This window comes from Lissotriton helveticus, chromosome 8 (assembly GCF_964261635.1).
Source record: "Lissotriton helveticus chromosome 8, aLisHel1.1, whole genome shotgun sequence".
NCBI lineage: Eukaryota > Metazoa > Chordata > Amphibia > Caudata > Salamandridae > Lissotriton > Lissotriton helveticus.
Genome location: NC_136069.1, coordinates 1,303,254,503 through 1,303,275,451, shown reverse-complemented (window position 1 = coordinate 1,303,275,451; position 20,949 = coordinate 1,303,254,503).

The following is a 20,949-nucleotide window of genomic DNA, read 5'->3' as shown; positions in this document are numbered from 1 at the left end:
TTTGGTCGTGGTGGGGTCATTATAACTATGAAACCTGCCTTTCACAAGTAATCATACTGGGGATGCAGTTAGTAGCTCAATGCTAGCTGAATTCAGAAAGGTGATTTTGTTGACGGACTTGGATCTGGGCCTCTAGGTGATTGCACAAAAGGTGAATTCGAAATTGTAGCTTTTAGAATGGGTAACTGCAATGTGATGCAGAAAGGTCAACAGGCAGTGCAGCTCTTGCTTTCAATAAAATGCCAAGAATTATTATTTCATAGCAATTCAGACACTACAACATGGGTCGCACATGAGGAGCTCAAACTTTTTAAATGGCACTCAGTTTGGTGAGTATTTCTACCCCAAACTAAAATGCCACATTGATGTAATTTCCCATGTTGTTCCGTTTCTTACCTAAAAGAAAAATAAGAATTGCAAATCAAACTATAAGAAGCATAGCTGAGATGACACCAAACAGATGTGAAAAAAGTGAACTGAAAAAAAGGAATGCACCCAAAAATAGTCTTAGCACCAGTCAAAATGTCAGATCCAACTGTTTTTTAAAACATGAACAATACCAGTGGTGTTTGAGGCATGATACACAGTTTATAACAAATCAGCAAAAATCGAGTGTGAGAAGTTGTTGAATTTCCGATGCAGACCTAGTCACTTATACATTAAAAGTATCTTCCACAGAGGTTAAAGCTAACTCTTTGTGAGTTCACAATGCGTATATTTAATCTATGAAAGCATGTACCTATGATGCTTATTTTTCACCATGAAACACTTTTAAATAGCATTACTGTGGAACGATATCGGGAGGCAGTCTCAGAAGCAGTCAATAGTCCAGATCCTAGACATTTGAGGAAGTGCACTACACCAGTGGTGTTGGATGGGTTGAAAATGATCTGCATGAATTTCACACAATGTTTAGGGTTTAGAGTCTGCATGAGTTTTTTGATCTCTGATGCAGTATGAGCAGTTTGTAAGTCAAAGGTCTCAGCCTATGTGGTCAAATGAATCTGTTTTCGATTTAAAATAGAAACGAATTTGCTTAGTTAATCGAAACGCATTTTATCCATCACAATTCTTTTTAGATGTTTTAAACAGCCACAAGGTTAGAGTGTGCAAACCATTTCTGGCACCAAGCCAAGTCCAAATGCTAACATCTACTTGCTTGTTGTGTGTGTGTATTCAATGTGGGGCATTCATTGTGTGTACAAGTGAACCAGAGTAAGAGAGGACTGTGGATTCCATTTTGGAAGCACATGGCATGGCCATGTGCACAAGATGGACGTATATTGCTGACGTTCCTGAAGCTGGAGGGAGGAGGCATAGGCAATGAAGAAAGCCATTTAGGCATTTGATGAGCCAATTTTACTGTGAGCGTTTGGTGAATTGCCTTCTTCAGCATCGCCATTTGGTAGCTAGGGGGTTGAAGGAAGTGTCATGCCGCCCGCCCACTGCCCCGCTCCCAACCCCGCCCGAAGCCTCAAGCGCATGCCCCGCTTGCCGACAAGCATCAGTTGGCAAAGGTGGTGCTTTATGGGGTGGTCTATGATGGTAACGCGCTTCACGTTCAGTCACGGGCTCTCACCTAGATTCCCTTGAGTTCCCTGAGATTTCTACACCACTTACCTGTATTTTCAGATATTGCATCAGAAAGCAGGAACGTTCTTGATGTTTCCCTCTTGACGTCAGTGTTCTTCCCTTCTGGGTCTTCGCTTCTCTTTCGGGGCATGTTTCAGCATCGGCTTTCCCTCGCCGGCCAGATTTGTTTCTTCTGCTTACAGGCAGCTTTCCCTTACACCATTCTTCCTGTGCCTACATAGAAAGAAAATACAACGAGAGGTATTTTAAAGAATCATAGTTCCCAGCCTATGGTAGGATTTAATATACAGAAGCAGTTGACTGCGCAACCGCAGAGTGTTGTTGTTTGTGTATTGTTGAGGGCAGGAAGGTAATATTTGTACTAACATTAGTACAATAATATCATGGCTAGCCAAGTGACCTCATATCGGTTGTAACACTATCAGACAGTCCCGGCTTTTAGATTAAATTTTGCATGCTGACATTTAGAACCCAAACTTCCAATTACAAAAGCACATTCACAAGGCCCAGAATGCAACGTGATATTGGGCAGAAAGCCAAGATTGGATGAGAGTCTCATGTGACTAGTCTGCTAGCATCTCTGGAAACGGAAGATGGACATATATTTTCATGAAGACACATTTACTTTTCAAAAAAAAAAAAAAGAAGACACATTTACACCTTGCTCTTTCAGCCTTCTTTTGTTTTAGTCCATTACTTAAATTACATTATTTGTGATTCGAAGTGTTCCTATTTGTAGCACACCTTGACTGCCATCTGTTGTGACAACTGAGAACACTACCCATCTCCTGTGTAAAGATGTTTGATTTGTAAGATAACAGTGTGGCAGAGTTTGCCTTGGGCCCTCCGACCTTTGCTACTTCCAGTAAGGCAGAGGTAATGCATATGATGAGCATTGTACACCACCTGACAGCACAGACACTTGGTACCTAATGGATGTACTCAATTCCTTAAGGAGTCTGAGGGGTGTTAGTATAGACCAGGTCAGCCCCCCACTCATTAGAACCAAAACACAATAGTGGACCTGGCCTAAGAACTAGAACCGCTACACGTAGACCTAATATCAATCGATGACTGCCATAATGTTATGTGCAGTAAAAGTGGTGTGTATTCCAATGTCTGTCTGAATAGGTCTCTGGTTCTATATGAAAATAATTAAAACATGTTCCCAAGGTGTGCAACCCTACGTGAACGAATCTGAAAAATTGATAGTGCCAGTGAGTCCCGAATAGTGATAGAAAAAATGTGTGAAGTGGTATGGGATGCCTCACGGAAACAACACCATGGGAGTCTAACTGGTTGGTACTCACCAGTAGACTCAGGTTCTCATCATCAGCACGTCCATACCATAAAAGAAATGTTAAACACACAAACTATAATAGAGATAACAAAGTGCACGTGCGCAATAGTATCAGTGGTGAGTATACTGTTTGCGTGTACTAAAGTGGTACTGTGAACACTAAGACTGACCCCATTAAGAAGATCCTCTCGTCTGGGGACCCCTTTATGTGTTAAAAACGAGCTATAACCATCACTAGCTAGCCACCTTTATTCTCTGCTGTGGGTTTGCTCGCATTAAAAAGACACTCTGTTGCCTCCTTGTGTCATAGAGGGCCAACATTTTTCATTGCCGGTAGACTTAAGGGCAATTTCTTCAGGGCGTGGGTCAGTTCCACTTCTCTAATGTTCCTTCACATTTGTGTGTAAACCTAGGGAACAGAACCAGACCTAATGGATGTACACTACAGTGTGACACACCTGACAATACACATACTTGGTACATACTGAATGTGAAGTGTAACACCCCCTGGCATCAGGAACACTTGTTACATAATGAATCATGAAGTAACCTTCCTCAACGTCCCACAGGTGGACACTTTTTGACATTCTAACAAGCATCGCCTCACCCTAAAAAAGATCTGGCATAAGACTAAACACAAACATGGTAGCAAGCATGCCTAATGTTTTATTTAAGCGAGCCTTTGAAAGTTGCACTCCTATGAAACACTGTTTTATAACGTTTCAGCTAAACCTGGGCATGTGAGCACATACCCTGCCTATTTTTTGCAATTGAAGTGTTTCTCTGCAAATGAAGAATTGCATGTGTACGATTTTCATGGTTTTTACCTTTAAAATTTTTCAGCTCTTGAAACTATTCCTTCAAACAGAAAAATAAATCACTTTCTGTTTTGTTGCAGTGTGGAAATATCAAGTTAATTAAAAAACGAGAGAGATCATCACATAAATAGAAGCTGTAGCGTTTAACTCCGTTTTTTTCTGTTAATGGTTTCATGTGACCTGGACTGCCACTGAGCCGCCTCGCCTATAAAACTATCAGACCAGGGCAGGGGCTCGCTACCGTGTGAGCTTATGAGGCCTGCATAAGGTTCCTTAGCTGACCTGCTACTCCTTCTGTGAAACTGGTGGCATACTGAACAAGGCAGGTGATATGGGACTCAGTAGCAGTTTAATACTGCTTGCACGTTTTCCAGCACTGGTCGCTCCTCTCTACAATGCCTGCTGCTCTACACCGGCACTCAACGCGCGGGATGAAAAGCGTGGTGCCAGGATGTTAAAGGCAGGTGGTTCAGAGACTTCCGGAGGAACAACGTCATCCTCCTTGGCCCGCCCACCCCTCCTTAGCTACACTCAACTAAGTAGGGCAGTCAACATAAAAAAAAAGCCGAAACACTCTTAACGATGTTAATGGGCTATTAAATTATGACACTACTAGGGCGAACTACTCACTGGGCCTTGGCGAGCTACCGGTAGCTCGCGATCAAATGGTTGGAGACTCCTGGTCTAAAGAATCCAGATGGTGGTCTCCGTTAAGGTTGGTATGTTTCAGACTTATCATTTTTTAATCATTGTTTAATGCTTAAATTCTGCATTCTCAATGATTAATTTGCATACTTCTATCTTTTGGATACTGCAGTGATAGCCACAAGGTCTAGTTGTTCATATCATCCTTTGTACTACTAGCAGAATGTTCTACAGGTATTACTCCTACATTTATCACACATTCTATATAGCACTCTCGTAGTTGTAGGGTCTTACTTACCTTTTGTACTTTTACCCATTAGGAAACACATGCAACATCCCCCTCTTTTAAACGTGTTATGTTATTATGATGCAGCACTCCTTTACCAAAAGCGCCGGGATACTCTTTTTGAGTCGCCGTGCGCTATACAAAAAAATTAAATAACATAACATAACATAACATAACACCGGGCGGACCATTGGATTCTACTCCGACTCCCTTTGTTTGCTTGGTTTTCCCCTCTTCCCCACCTTCTCCTCTTTTTTCTTTGACTTTGTTGGGCGAAGGATGTAGGTGAGGGATGTTGGGATCCAGGATCTGTTCCTTCCACTTCGCCCCTGCGGAAGCCCCAGGTGAGCCTCACAGTGAGGGACAGCTGTCTCTGTTGCTTGGAGTGTAAATGATTGTTTAGATATTAGCCAGCCTTTTGTCTGTTTCCTTATCACTGTTCTGTGTGGCAGTTGATAGCTTGGTGCAGAATGCTATTAACTCTTTATGCCTCGGTTGTGGGTGTTTCAAACAGGAGACGACTGTTCTCTGAAGAGCATCACTCTACATAAAGACTTTGTTTGGAGGACACAAACACAAAACTGAGAAGAAAATCACTCAAAAAGTGTTAGTATTTGTTATCTCTATCCCAAGTAGGCATTGTATAGTTCATATTACATCCAAATTAAATAGGTGAGATTGGTGTCATAACATGTTGTCTTCAGGATCGAAGAAGAGAACTGGCAAGTCTTCTGTTTTAGAAAAGATTATCTTTAGTCATGTATCAAAGAGTTTTTTAAATTATGTCAGCCGAGCCAGCCAGTGTGTTTAGTCCCTGTACGAAACTTCATCAAGGCTTGAAGAATTATAAACATACTGTTACAAAATTAAAAATTACATATCATCTTTCCTAAAGAAGCTCCTGCTATACATAAGATCCTCCGCCTCACTTCTTGAATTCCACAAGAAGCTGAAGACCGGCCTTTTCAGTAGTCTTTTGGTGTGGCTAGACTCACACCTGCTAAGCACCAGGATACACTTCTGGGTGATAGTGCTCTCTACAAATCTGCATAACATAACATGACATAACAATGAAATACTTCCCATATTTACGTTATGTTATGCACCAAATTTGGCAAAGGGGTAGTCCTTAGTTCAGACTCATGCCTTTTGCTTAAATGCTGTAAATCCGTTCAGTAGTTCCTGAGAAAATGACATTCAAATGTAGAAATATATCTATGGCGGCGCAGGATCCGCGTACCCTAAGCGCAGCCTAAGCGCACCCTGCCGTGCACGAGCTGTATTCTAATTGGCTATCAACACTCCAAATCAGGAAGTGTTAGCAGCCATCTTGTGCCTCGGTAGAACCGAGGCTCAAGAAACCAAAAAAAAACCTTGCAAAACGCGAAAAGGGTTCAGGGTAGAAACACCCTGACGCACTAGGCCGGCTCAGGGGGTCACACAAGGACCCCCAAGGCCAAAACAAATAAAAAAAATAATAAAAAAAAACGGGAGGATGTGCGCAGGATCTGCGCATCCTGCCGATAAAAAAAAAAATTAAGCGCGGTCCTAATTGGTGTTTAGCCCCCGGGGGGCCAAATCCCGGGGGCAATGGATTATCTGTAAGGCCCGGGGACCGCCACTCCCAAGGCTTTATTAAATTATGTACAGGGGCTCTAAGGCCCCCCCATCCCCGGGGACCGCCAACCCCCGGGGCTACAAAAAATTGGGTGTGGGGGCTCTGCGGCCACCCAGCCCCAGGGACCGCCACCCCCGGGGCTTCTAACAAATGTGGGAGGGGGGCCACGTGACCACCCTCCTGGAGCCTTGTACACGCCATGGGGACCACCACCCTCCAGGGCCAGCTCCTGCAGTGTCCCGGGGAGCACACCCCCTGGACACTGCTGTTTGCAATGGCAGGGCGGGAGCCTCGCTTCAATGAAGCAAAGCAGATTGCTTTTCCATATGGGGAGCAGCATGTGAGCTGCTCCCCATGTGGAAAAGCAATGCCGGCTCCCGCAGGAGGCGGAGAGCCAGCTGGGACCGTGGGGGGAATTGGGGACCCCCCACGGTCCCCAATGAGAGGCCAGGCCCTGGGGGATGCGGTCCCCGGGGCCATAAGTGGCCTGGTAAGGGGGCCACGTGGCCCGCCTCCCCATTAAGAATAAATAAATAAATGTCCGGCCCCGGGGGAACAACAAATTCTGATTTACTCACCTGTTATCAGGAGAGACCTCAGTGCTGCGTCTTTGAGCCCAGTACTGATCCTGAAAAGTAATTCTAACCGTACTTACCAGTAACTTGAATTTCCTTCCATAAGATATCATTGCCTGCTTTTTGCTGAAAAAGTTTCTAAGTGTCGATTTTTGAAACTTACAAATATTCCTCTAAAATCAGCCGAACTACGAATTCTGATTTACTCACCTGTTATCAGGAGAGACCTCAGTGCTGCATCTTTGAGCCCAGTACTGATCCTGATCCTGAAAAGTATTTCTATCCGTACTTATCAGTAACTTGAATTTCTTTTCATAGGATATCATTGCCTGCTTTTTGCTGAAAACGTTTCTAAGTGTCAATTTTTGAAACTTACAAATGTTCCTCTAAAATCAGCCGAACTACGAATTCCGATTTACTCACAAGTAATCAGGAAAGACCTTAGTGCTGCATCTTTGAGCCCAGTACTGATCCTGAAAAGTAATTCTAACCATACTTACTAGTAACTTGAATTTACTGCCATAGGCTAACATTGACTTTTTTCACTTGGAAATTCTTCTACATGTGGAGTTTTGGATCTTAAAAATATTCCTCTAAAATCAGCCGAACTACGAATTCCGATTTACTTACCTGTTATCAGGAGATCCTGAAAATTAATTCTAACCGTACTTACCAATAGCTTGAATTTCCTTCCATAGGACTATCATTGCCTGCTATATAAAATATATATAAATATATTAAAAAAATATAAAATAAAAAAACAATATTAGAATTTCAATATTTTTAAAAACATTTTCTTTTCAATTTATATTAACAATATGTAATGTAATTTAAAAAATAAAATATCTAAAAATAAATAGATTAAAAAAATCTATTAAAACAATATGAAAAAAAATAATATAACAATTAATACATTTAAAAATTATCATTTCAAAAACCTTTGAAATTTACTGAAAAACCCATAGGTTTCAGACATGTTATAGTTAGGGATTAGCATTTAAAAAACCTTAGAAATTCACTGAAAAAACCATAGGTTTTAGGTGTGTTATAGTTAGCTGGACATTCCACTCGTACAAAACCATTGAAATTCCTCCGTTATAGTTAGTTGTACTAACTATAACTCGCGCGTCCGCAATCCACTGCTGATGATGTCACATATTACATCATTCATGACATGGTCTGATGACATCTCAAATGACATCAACTTCAGGATTGCAAACGTCGAATATTGACGCCGTGACTCTGCGCGTCAAACCGATTGCATGTCTCTGAGATTTAACATGATCTCCTATGGTTTCTGACGTCAGGACTGACAGTACGGACCTTTACGTGGTGTGGCCTGCTGTAGCACAATTTTCTGTCTAAGAGAAACGATATCGCACTCTAACCATTGCAATTGACCTCAAAGGGCCGGGTAGAAGTTGTACTATCCTCTGCAGGACTACGGATTCCTAGAATTCTTATGACATTGATTTTTTGAAAAATAAGAAGGAATGAAAGGAAAAATAAAAGAGGATTGGGACTACAACGTCCAAGGACAGTACTCTGAGTCCAGTCTACGAACGTATTCATACTTTTTGTTTTCTGCCCTGAGGAAGTTCCTTTCACAGGAATGAAACGCATTAGCTATGAAGAAAAATAAAGAACTTTTTGAAATAAAGTGACCAATTTTGTGACTTCAGCCCTGATGCTGCCTCCACCTTTGCATTGAATTTTGGGGCATATTATCAAGGGGCTTTATCTCCGCTTTTTTGGCTTTAAAAGCCAAGAAAGCGGAGATAAAATTATCTCCCTATTACCAAGCTGTCGCTAACACCAGTTAGGGACAGCTAATAGGAGATAGTGACCATCTTGGGCCCCGCTTTGCATTTCAGTGATATTTATCACTAATGACATGCAAAGTGGGCGTGCCAAGATGTTAGCGACTGAAAACAGTCGCTAACATCGCTATCTCCTATTACCAACTTTTGGAGATATTCGCGCTAAGCGCGAATATCTCCAAAAGCTAACACTTGCCCAGGAGCAGTTCTTAGCCATGTTATCCAATGGGCGGTGGATAACATGGCTAAGAGCATTTGCTCGATAATGCATGAATATCGCTGACTTTTCAGCGATATTCATGCATTGCGGCCGTTTTTTATCGCATTTGCGATAAACCTTGCTAATAGCAAGGTTTATCTGCGATAAAAATCACCGATGTGCGGCGATAATTTTTGTCTCTAAACAAGTTAGAGACAAAAATTATCTCTATTGGTTAGTAATATGCCCCTTTGTCTCTGGATTTCCAGTGGGACTGAGCTGCAACAGGTCCCATGGTGGGCTGGCACAGGACTGCACTAAATAAGGGACTTTATGATTGATGTGCTCAGCGTAGAGTCATCTGTAGGTTCATTTTGTTGTATCACTATTCATCATCTGTAAAGTAGCCTTCCACCTATGATAGCCATACACCTAAAAGTTACATAACCAAAGTTTTCCCCACTACCAGAGGTAAAGTGGCTGCATACGCTGCCCACAGCACAATGTAATGTAATACGGCCCAGGGGCAGTATCATGCATAGATAATGAACACACAGACATAGATAGATACTGGAAGTGGGTATGGCCGCGTGCGCTCAACACCTTTTTATTACCAGGGTCACATATCAAGTGACATTAACAACCACAGGGGCTGTCCATAAACCCCGAACCGGGGACAATCGGTTATGGCATCAAACAATAGGTTCAGGGAATGAAAACCTAAAATTATGCGTGGTCTAATGAAGAAATAAACGTTTCGCGTGGTGATCTAGATGCTGCGATTTTTCACAGCTGCCAAAATATTGGACGTACAGTTGGCTGAAGATTGAATGCCACTGCAATAAGTTTTAAACCCTAATTTTTGTAGTGTTTCTAACACTTTTTCCCACTCACCTAAAGTAAATATGTGGATGACCATAATTCATTGATTGGTCCCTATCGATCTTTTTCAGATATGCAACGCTCAAGCCAGTTCTTTGTCCTGAAGATGACTGCATAAATAATTAGCGGTCGAAACGCAGTCGACGCTTTTCTGTGGCCCAGATTTATAAGGACACTACATTTATGTATATGTTGTTCTTTCTTTAACATGTAGTGGTTTTGTTTGCCACATGTCTGGTTTTTGTTATATGTTCTGCTTATGTACACCAGCATTGTTTGTCTTGAGCCTAAGTTTTTTAATGATTGTGTGCTATATATATAATAAATAATATTCCTTTTGATACGGACAATATAGTTCTTTGGGCTTCTTCAATCCTTCCTTTTTGACTAAAATTCTTTTTTGATTTTATTCCTTTATTTCTTCATTAGACCACGCATTATTTTAGGTTTTCTTTCCCTGAACCTATTGTTTGATGCCATAACATATCAAGTGACGTCTGTGGTGGATGCATGTGGAGTCAGTGTAAACCAGCCCTCAGGGAATAGTTGATGCTATCATCAACTACAACAGTAATCATTGGATCACACACATACATGCAATAATAAAAGAATCAATAGTTTGTGCTGCAGTAAGGTAGGGACTGTGGTTCTGAAAATCTGTGGTTCTGAAAATCTGGACCCTGTTGTTATCCCAATATCGAGGTCCAATACCCGTGTCACAAAATATCAACGTACCATGACGATTTTGGTGTCCATGAACCGATAATGATTAGGACATCATTCCTATGTATTTGCGTCACAATCGAGGGTTGCCAACACCCCTAAATCGTAGTTTCCGTCCCAATCCCTTAGACTCCATTTTGTGAACGGCATCCATCTTACGTCTTGCCCTCATGTTAAGTCAATTAAAGGTCGAGCTTGATCCAAAGGGACACGTCCACCTTCCCTGACTTCCCCCTGACCTGTCCCAACTGACTCCATGGCCTTAAGCCAAACCTGTTTGGGCAGCTCCTCGCCCAGTGGCCGAATACGATAGCATCAATGTATAACATTCCACAAACCATTCACCCCATACAGAACATGCTTTCTACAAACATGCACCTGTCCATATTCCTTGTTTATGGCCAGTTTTATGACTGGGTGGTACCTGCCTTTATTGGTGTTTCATCGATATCTGATGGGAGTCCCGGATCTTGCTGGGTAATCTATCACGAACTGGACATCTAAAATGTGGGCTTGCTTACATGACTCCGCACTTTGTATTATTGCAGAAATATGTTTATAGCCATATCATAAACTCAAGAATTCTTGCTCGAAGCCATTTTGTCTGTATAAAAGGAGAAGGCTGGTTCTGTAAAAACGAACACGAACAGTCTCCTGAGAATACATGACCCGTGTTTGTCATGCTTCTAGGACACGTGTTACTTGGTAGCTACCAATAAAACTTGATCTCTGACTGCGACTAGAAGACTCATTGTTTCTGTGGTCCGGAACAAGGGAGAACTCAGAGGTCTTCGGGTGTTATCCCCTGGCACCACCGGGTTCCTAAAAACCCGGCACCTCAGTTGGCGCCCAACGTGGGGCGATATCAAGCGGCGACGGTCCAAGCCAGATGTTCGTGAGGAGCTTCGTGTGAATATTCCGGAGGACGGCCAGCCACTTCAGCGACCCCTGTATGTCGACGTGGTTCCGAAGGTCTTTGCTGCGAGGTTCCCCGCGTCCCGACGGCTACGAAGGACTGCTGCCCTGACTATCGCCTTGTTTTGGACCCAGTGATCCTTGGTAGAGCGAAACGATAGACGAGTCTTCTAGCGACGTCACCGATCTTCAAATACTTCAGTTAAGTATAAGTGGAGCGTCTCCCAGTCCTTAGTTTGTCCTTAGTTTTTGGTATCCTTGAGATACGACTTGATTTGGTACTTGCAAGCCCCAAAGCCGAAGGACTCGTGTTTTCACGAGAAATATCGTAATAGAAAAACCTTTGAAGTTTGAAGCTAGACTAGTTAGCGAAGATGCCTGGTTTTAGCAGACTTGGAAACTTGTTTTGTCTTGGTTATAATAAGGACTCCCGATTAGAGGATTCTTGTCCGGTTCCTCCAATTGGAACTCCAACGTAGGAGCTCTATGTAAAACATGGCGTAGGTCCTATCACATATAATGAAGTGTGGATAAAATACACCCGTAAGGATGGTGTTTTAAAATGGCCCCAATATGGTAGTTTCGACTCAGAAGTTTTAGATAACCTACAGGTCAAACTGTTCAAGAAGAAAGCCCGACCGGCGATGTTTGACTCTTTCCGCTTATGGCGTAAAGAGGCCAAACAGAAGGAAATTAAATTGGAAAAGAAGAATAAGAGGGAAAGAGGTATTTCAGTAATGCAAGCCGCGATAAAATTTAAAGACAACGAAGAGGATCGAATAAGTGAGCAGTTGCACAGGCAACGTAAAATGGCAATAGATAAATGCTATCCTGTTTTACCTTCTCTTCAGCAAGAGACAGTAAAAGAGCGTGAAAAAGATCCATTAATGGCTCATTTGCTAAGTTCGCCACCACCCTATGCGCAAAATGCCACAGCACCTCCGCAACCTTTAGTTGCACCTCTGGTAGCTGTTATACCAGCTCCTCTACAGCACTCACCAGCTACTCTTCAGCTGGCTTCTATTTCTCTAGTGCAGCCTCCTCAAGGCTCACCAATCACATCTACTTCTCCTACTGTTCCTTCTACAACTTCGCCTAGCGCACCTTCTATTTCTTCTGATACTAGTTCTGCGAACGCTTCTGTTTCTGCTTTGCGTGACTCTGTTCTGCCACCAGTTATTCCTCCGCTTTCACCTTTCGTCTGGCATAAAATGGCCAGCATTGTTACTAACATTCCTTCACCACTGTTTCGGTCACCTAAAACGACCCCTAATACGGGACAAAGACGAAGCCAAATGCCTGATTATCAAGAGAGGGAATGCCTGAATAAGTTAGCACGGAATTGGGTTCTGGATACAGCCAGATATGATGTAGAGTCCGTCATGAACGTTTTCCGTCAATGGGATGAACCGACGCAAAGATATGTTTTTGAACAGATGTGTGTTTTTCTGTGTGAGGATTTGGAAGATAATGGTCAAGAGAGCAACGCTCGAGAGTTGTGTAATGTACGATTTAAATTTGGGAAAGGCATGATTGTAGGTCCCGATGTCGACAAAGCAGTTGAGGTATTATTATCATATCGAAGTACAGGTGGTAACTCTGGGTCATCGTCTGAATGTGGTACGTCTAGTAGGAAAAGAGCGAGACAGTACCCCATGAGAGAGGTTCCTCCAGTTTGGAGGGAAGGTGATGCGAATGCTAATCCACCAATTCTGCCCCATTTCCTCGTGTATGGGTACATGTCCCATGGAAAAGATCAGAAGTATTAGCACTCAAGCAGTCACTACCTGACCCTCGTAAGAACCCCACTGGGTATTATAAGGAGTTATCGCAAACTGCAAGCTCATGTATAATGAATTTAGCGGATGTAGACATGTTATTTGGAAACGTTGTTCCACATCCTTTATGGAGCAAGATACGTCATACGGATCACGATCAGGAACTAGGTGACTCGTGGGCGAACATTGCGACTACAGATGCTAGACAAATCGGTGGTTTTAAACCTGAGCCGTTAATAGCCGAACTTCCCGGTAGAATTATAGCGTACATGAAGACAATAATGCCTGAAGTACGCGTAAATTGGGACAAGCTATCAGCGTGTAAACAAAAGAAAGATGAGAATGTGTCTGACTTTTTCACAAGATTTGAGGAAACATTCACCGACCACAGTGGTCAAGATATGGCTACCGAGGGTGGCCAAAGATTGTTTGTGGACAAGTTCATACATAATTTGCTCCCTGAACTATGTAATAAACTAAAAGACTCTGAGAGTGCTTGGGCTGTCTCTACGTCAGCGCAGATTTTAGCTACGGCCCAGTACTATGAAAATAGGCGTAGGGACGAGCTAGACAAGGCAGATAAAAAGACGAAAGATTTGAAAACTAAGGTTCTCCTCCAGCAGGCCTATCCGCCTCGCACGGCTAGTCAGCCCGACTATCAACCACGACAGCAGTATTCGAGGAACGCGCAAGGTAACGAGTTTTTCCATCAGCGTCCTACATATGGCCCGAATCAATGTGCGTATTGCAAGGAAGAGGGTCATTTTAAAGGTAATTGTCCGGCTCTTGCGCGACGTTTAAACGGTGCTCAAGGTGTAAGGGGAAGAGGTGTTCAGCATGCCCCTAGAGGTAGAGGCCGTGGAAATTTCACTCTGAATACAACTTCTTTTCCGCCTCAGAAGTCCATGAATAGCTTTGACCAACAGAATAATTCATCGTCTAAGTCAGCTCAGTACTATGCTGACGACTATTACGCCGAACACGAGAATGAGGGTAATGATTGCTAGGACAGCCATGGACAAAGAGAGGGAGTTGTTTCAGTTCCGGTAGATCAGAATGGACCTTATGTCGAGGTGATTACCTCAGGAGTGTCAGAGCCATTTCTGCTGGATACTGGTGCTACAAAAAGTTCTATTATGCACTCGAAACTTCCTGGCGCACCTTTGTCTGGCGAAATGAATGTCTCAGTAGGTTTCTCTGGCGCCCCTGTTAGAAACCCGATCTCTAGTCCTATATCCCTTTCTGTTGGCCCATGCGAATTAGAAGCACCCCTCATTTTGACAACAGGTTGTGGTGAAAATTTGTTAGGTTTGGATTTACTAAAAAGGTTACATGCGACCTTGTACTGTTCTCCCTCGGGAGTACAACTTACTTTAGGTAAGAAGGTCATTTCTTCGATGTATTTGTCAAAGGAAAATATTCCAACTGAATTATTGTCACTTCCTGATATACTTTGGGCTAATGGTTCTAATGATGTAGGTCGTTTGGAGATAACACCATATGTCATAACTTTGAAAGCCGACGTTAGGTTGCCACGTATTCCCCAATACAAAATATCTAGCGAATGCGAAAAAGCATTGTTGAAAATTGTTTATGATTTGATTGATAAAGACGTCATCGAAGAAACGACAGGAAATGTCTGTAACAGTCCGGTTTTGCCCGTCTTAAAACGCAGTGATCATTTACAACCGCCTACATACAGATTCGTGATCGACCTCAGAGAAGTGAACAAGGTAGTTATTCCACAGTTTCCAGTCGTCCCCGACATTACTGCTTTATTGACAATGGTTCCAGCGTCAGCAAATTGGTTCTCGGTGATTGACCTGAAGAACGCTTTCTTCAGCATCCCGATTGCTGAGGAGAGTAGAGACATTTTCGGCTTCAATTTAGGAGGACGAAGCTTCCGCTTCAAGTGCGCTCCTCAAGGCTACTGCGAAAGCCCATCAATATTCAGTCAGGCCCTGAAAACACAACTGGACACGATTATTCTACCAGATGGTTCGACTCTGATTCAGTATGTCGACGATCTGCTGATCGCCGCAGACACTGAGGAAATTTGCAAGCAAGCTACATTGTCATTATTACGTCACTTATGTGACATGAAGCACAAAGTATCCCGTTCCAAACTACAATTTTGCCGACAAGAAGTAACCTACTTAGGTCACATCTTGTCGAAGGAGGGAAGGAGACTGACACCAGAAAGAATACAGGCAATTGCAGAACTGAGTGCCCCAAGGACACAGAGAGAAGTTCGAGCCTTTTTGGGCATTACATCGTACTGTAGACAATGGATACCGAATTTCTCACTACTAGCTAAACCCTTGCTGGCACTACTCCGTAAAGATACGCCCAATCCTATGCCCTGGTCTGAAGATTGTCAGACAAGTTTCCACAAGTTGCGTGATGCATTGTGTTCGGCTCCTGTGTTGGGAAACCCCAACTACAGTAAGCCTTTCACATTATATGTCCATGAGAAGGAAGGCTGTGCATTATCAGTCTTAACACAACACTTTGGGGACAAACAGCGCCCATGCGCGTATTTTTCGGCAACTCTAGATCCTGTGGCTAAGGCACTACCTAGTTGTCTGAGAGCCACCGCCGCAGCAGCTGTCTGCATTCGACAGTCTGCTGGATTAGTCATGAATAATACTCTGATTGTTATGGTTCCACATGCAGTAGACATTTTACTAAACAGGACAAAGACACAACACTTTACTAGCGCTCGACTATCCAGTTACGAACTTACACTGCTAGCAAGTCACATACACATAAAGAGGTGTGATACACTCAACCCTGCTACACTATTACCCATCCCGACAGAAACAGACACAGACACAGACAAAATTGATAACCATGACTTGCTGCTTCAGGACAGAAGAAGAGACAAAAGGGAGAGTAGACTAACAGGACACTCCCCTTCCTGAATGCAACGATACTTTATGGGTTGATGGTTCATGTTTCAAGTTACCGAATGGTGATACGACTGCCGCATATGCCGTAACAACATTACACACCATTATAGAGACCGCACGTATTTCCCACAACTCTGCACAAGCTGCGGAAATTATTGCACTTACCAGAGCATGCGTGTTAGCAAAAGGAAAGCGAGTGAATGTGTACACTGACAGCCAGTACGCCTTTGGCGTGGCTCACAGTTTTGGGAGATTATGGCGTGAACGTGGCTTCCTTACATCACATGGTGCAAAGATACAACATAGTCAGCTAGTTAATGAGCTCCTTGAATCACTGACCATGCCACTACAAGTTGCCATTATAAAATGCAGTGCACACAAGAAAATTCAAGACGATGTTGGCCGCGGGAATGCATTTGCAGACGGGGTTGCGAAAGAGACCGCAAGGAACACGATGAGTCGAATGTATGTAGCGAGTCCCGCTAGATGTATTGCTGATGTGGGAATGTGTGAGGACACCATTGAAAGCGTGAAATCTATACAAGCTGAGGCAACTGAGAATGAGTTGAATGAGTGGAGAGAAAGTAAGGGTAGATTGGATGCGAATGGTTGTTGGGTCGAATTATCGGAACACCAGCGATGGCTACTACCTAATGCATATGTACTTGCAGTAGTAACAATGGCTCACGGCATGGCACACATCAGTTCGAAAGGTATATGTAAGCTATTGGCCCCAAATATGCAGAAAATGTGGTCAGAAACTGTATGATATGCCTGAAACACAATCCCGGTAAAGGAACTCCAACTCCAGCTGGTCATTTTGCGCCTCCTACGTATCCGTTCGAGGTTTTGCAGCTCGATTTCATCCACATGGAGAGGTGCAACAATCTAAAGTATGTGCTTGTTGTTGTTTGCGCCTTTTCAAGGTGGGTGGAAGCGTACCCCCTTAAAGACAATACCGCTTTGACAACTGCCAAAGCTCTTGTCAAAGAGTTCTTCCCGAGATTCGGTATGCCTGGAATTGTCTGGAGTGATAATGGAAGTGAATTCATAGGACGAGTGATGAAGAGAGTGTGTGAATGTCTAGGCATACACCAGAAATTCCACGCTGCAAATCACCCCCAATCAGCTGGATTAGTAGAGTGCTACAATGGCACATTGAAACTCAAGCTAGCCAAGATCCAAGCCAGTACGGGTCTTAAATGGCCTGACGCCTTGCCCCTAGCACTCTTGTCAACTAGGATGACTGTCCATTCCAGATTAGGTCTTAGCCCCCACGAGATAGTGTTTGGCTGCCCAGCCAATGTCTGGGGCGTGCCGAGACCAAAGAAACTCAGTGACATAGAACACCCCGTACTGCTTGATTATTTGTGCGAATTGACAGCTAAATTGCGTGTTTTACACCAACAGGTTCACAGTTCCTCTCCGCCAGCCTCTGACGATCCAGGTCATACAATCAAACCCGGCACGTGGGTCTTGGTGCGGAACTTCCAGCGCACCAGCAACGGACAGCCAAGGTGGACCGGACCGTATTTGGTGCTTCTTTCCACGAGGTCCGCTGTTCGGGTGGACGGAAAAAAGAACTGGGTGCATGGGACCCATTGCAAACGGGTCCCTCTGCCCCTTCCATACGACCGGTGGGTCGATAAAGGACTTGCCAACTCTGAGACTGAATCCGTACCTCGTTTCATCCCTTTCAGCGACGCACGTTTAATAGAGACTGGTACCGAAAAGGAGAGTGATCGTATTTTGCAAGGACTTGTGTCACCGTCTATGCAGTTGGACACTACCGAACCTGAGACATTGTTTAAAGACCACACCGTACCTGAGAAGCGACGGTACGACCTGAGATCTAGCCCCAGAGACTAATAAAACTTGATCTAATGTGATTCCCCTTTTCCCCCCAAGAACTATTTTTGATCTTTCAGCTCTCTCGTCCCAGGGAACTAGCTCATTTTTTGATTTTCGAACAGCCATCCGGTTCCGCTGCTAGGGTCTCGGTTGAAGTGTAGGGAGTGCAACCAAGGAAGTTTTAGGTCCACGGTTCTGGTTGGTCCGAGGGAGTCACCCCGGACTGAACGGAGCGCACTCCCTGGCAGAATCAACCTACCACCGCGGGCAGCAAGTAGAGGATGGAGTTTCCAAGGGTAGAGAGACCTGTCAAACCTACGAACTTTGAAAAACAATTGTGTACTATACTGTCCAAGAGAAGATTTTTAATAATATGTGTTCTAATGCTGTGTAGCACTGTGATGCTTTTGATTGGTTATGCTCTATTCGTATTTCGAGTTTCCCTATTCTCAAATGACACTCTGCCAACGCCTCCTCCCACTCTCTCCCCACACTCTTTTCACCCTCTACCTGAACACGAGTCTGCCAGAAGACTCGAATTTGTAAATAACTCTTTCATCCAACTCCTACACCAACACCAGTCTATAATGAACACATCAAACTGTTGGATATGCGGACTCATGCCACACACAACTGATAAGGGTATCCCATACTTCATCCTGCCATTTAGTTATTATGGTTCTCTGTGGGCTTTTCAGACCATGTTCCTATTCGCCCTAGAACCATACCCGACCCGTTCCACTGAGAGCGATTCCAGTAATAAGGCACTAATAGCAAGGATAAGAAATATGAGTAGGGATATCGACACATATCTGACTATCCCCAAAGATGAACTGACTCCATACACTCGTTGGAACGTAACCAAACATGGCGCTTACCTGATCAAGAGCCAAACAGCAAAGAAATCCCGCCCAGTTTGGATAGTGCCCCACCGAGGTCACTTATGTTTACAAGGTATTGGTAGGGATCCCACAGCACAGTTAGGAAAGAGCATTTGCACAGAAACCTATGTGTTCGCCTCCCGAACTTCCCCTATACTCTTAGCAGCCAAAGGCACGTATTTCGTCTGCCACGACCAAGCCTATACATGGTTACCCCCTGACTTCTCAGGCACGTGTTTCATCTCATTTCTGCTGCCTCCCACCTACACGGCCCGAGCAGATTACCATCGGACAAGGACAGCTAGAGGCGTCGTGAGTAAATACGACACCGCGGGTCAGGAATTCACTGACTTCGCAAAAGGTTTTCTGCCATTTTGGGGGCCTATGGTGAACAGCAGGAATATTCGCCAGTTAGCAAGGATAGTTGAATCCGCCGTGACTACAACGGCCGGAGCACTTGGCAATTTGACAACCGAGCTTCAGTCGGATCGACTTATGACCCTTCAGAACCGAATTGCCCTTGATATCATACTCGCCGATCATGGTGGTGTGTGTAGAGTCATCCAATCCAGTTGTTGCATATTCATCCCTGATAATGCGCCGACAGTATACCAGGCCATCTCTAAACTACATTAAATATCTGGTTCCCTTCACGTTGAGAAAGGGGATTGGTCCTTGCTAGGGTGGTTCTGGGGACTGATCACTGCCTGGGGATGGAAAGCACTGATCTTCATTGGGATGATCTTAACACTTCTGTTTATGTTCTGCCTGTGTGTACAGTGCGCTCCTGCACTCTGTGGCCTCTGTGCTACTCCATGTGTACGGAAGCCTGTGTCAAGGGACGAACTGAGCAACAGAATGATGTTACAGCAGCATCTCCACGAATTCCTTCATACAGATTTGGACTCGGATTAACATGAGTTATTGCCTTACATAAGGGCAAAAGGAGGGTCTGTGGTTCTGACAATCTGGACCCTGTTGTTATCCCAATATCGAGGTCCAATACCCGTGTCACAAAATATCAACGTACCATGACGATTTTGGTGTCCATGAACCGATAATGATTAGGACATCATTCCTATGTATTTGCGTCACAATCGAGGGTTGCCAACACCCCTAAATCGTAGTTTCCGTCCCAATCCCTTAGACTCCATTTTGTGAACGGCATCCATCTTACGTCTTGCCCTCATGTTAAGTCAATTAAAGGTCGAGCTTGATCCAAAGGGACACGTCCACCTTCCCTGACTTCCCCCTGACCTGTCCCAACTGACTCCATGGCCCTAAGCCAAACCTGTTTGGGCAGCTCCTTGCCCAGTGGCCGAATACGATAGCATCAATGCATAACATTCCACAAACCATTCACCCCATACAGAACATGCTTTCTACAAACATGCACCTGTCCATATTCCTTGTTTATGGCCAGTTTTATGACTGGGTGGTACCTGCCTTTATTGGTGTTTCATCGATATCTGATGGGAGTCCCGGATCTTGCTGGGTAATCTATCACGAACTGGACATCTAAAATGTGGGCTTGCTTACATGACTCCGCACTTTGTATTATTGCAGAAATATGTTTATAGCCATATCATAAACTCAAGAATTCTTGCTCGAAGCCATTTTGTCTGTATAAAAGGAGAAGGCTGGTTCTGTAAAAACGAACACGAACAGTCTCCTGAGAATACATGACCCGTGTTTGTCATGCTTCTAGGACACGTGTTACTTGGTAGCTACCAATAAAACTTGATCTCTGACTGCGACTAGAAGACTCATTGTTTCTGTGGTCCGGAACAAGGGAGAACTCAGAGGTCTTCGGGTGTTATCCCCTGGCACCACCGGGTTCCTAAAAACCCGGCACCTCAGGACCGTAGATGTGAAAAAATACAGAAAAATATTAAACCGTAAAAGAAACACAACTTGTGATATATTGAGACACAATTAATAGATCTGAAATAATACACAAAGAGATTGTATCATAAAGGGTCCATCAGTTCTAGTACACTCAGATAGCCACATCAAAAGCATTCAGCATGTCAACAACCAGCGATAATGTGTGCTGTAGACGGGCGGACCGTACTAGGAGTAATATCTGTTGTCATCAACACGACATCATCTGCAATAGCGACTCAATCTAAATTGTGAACACTAGTGTCTGC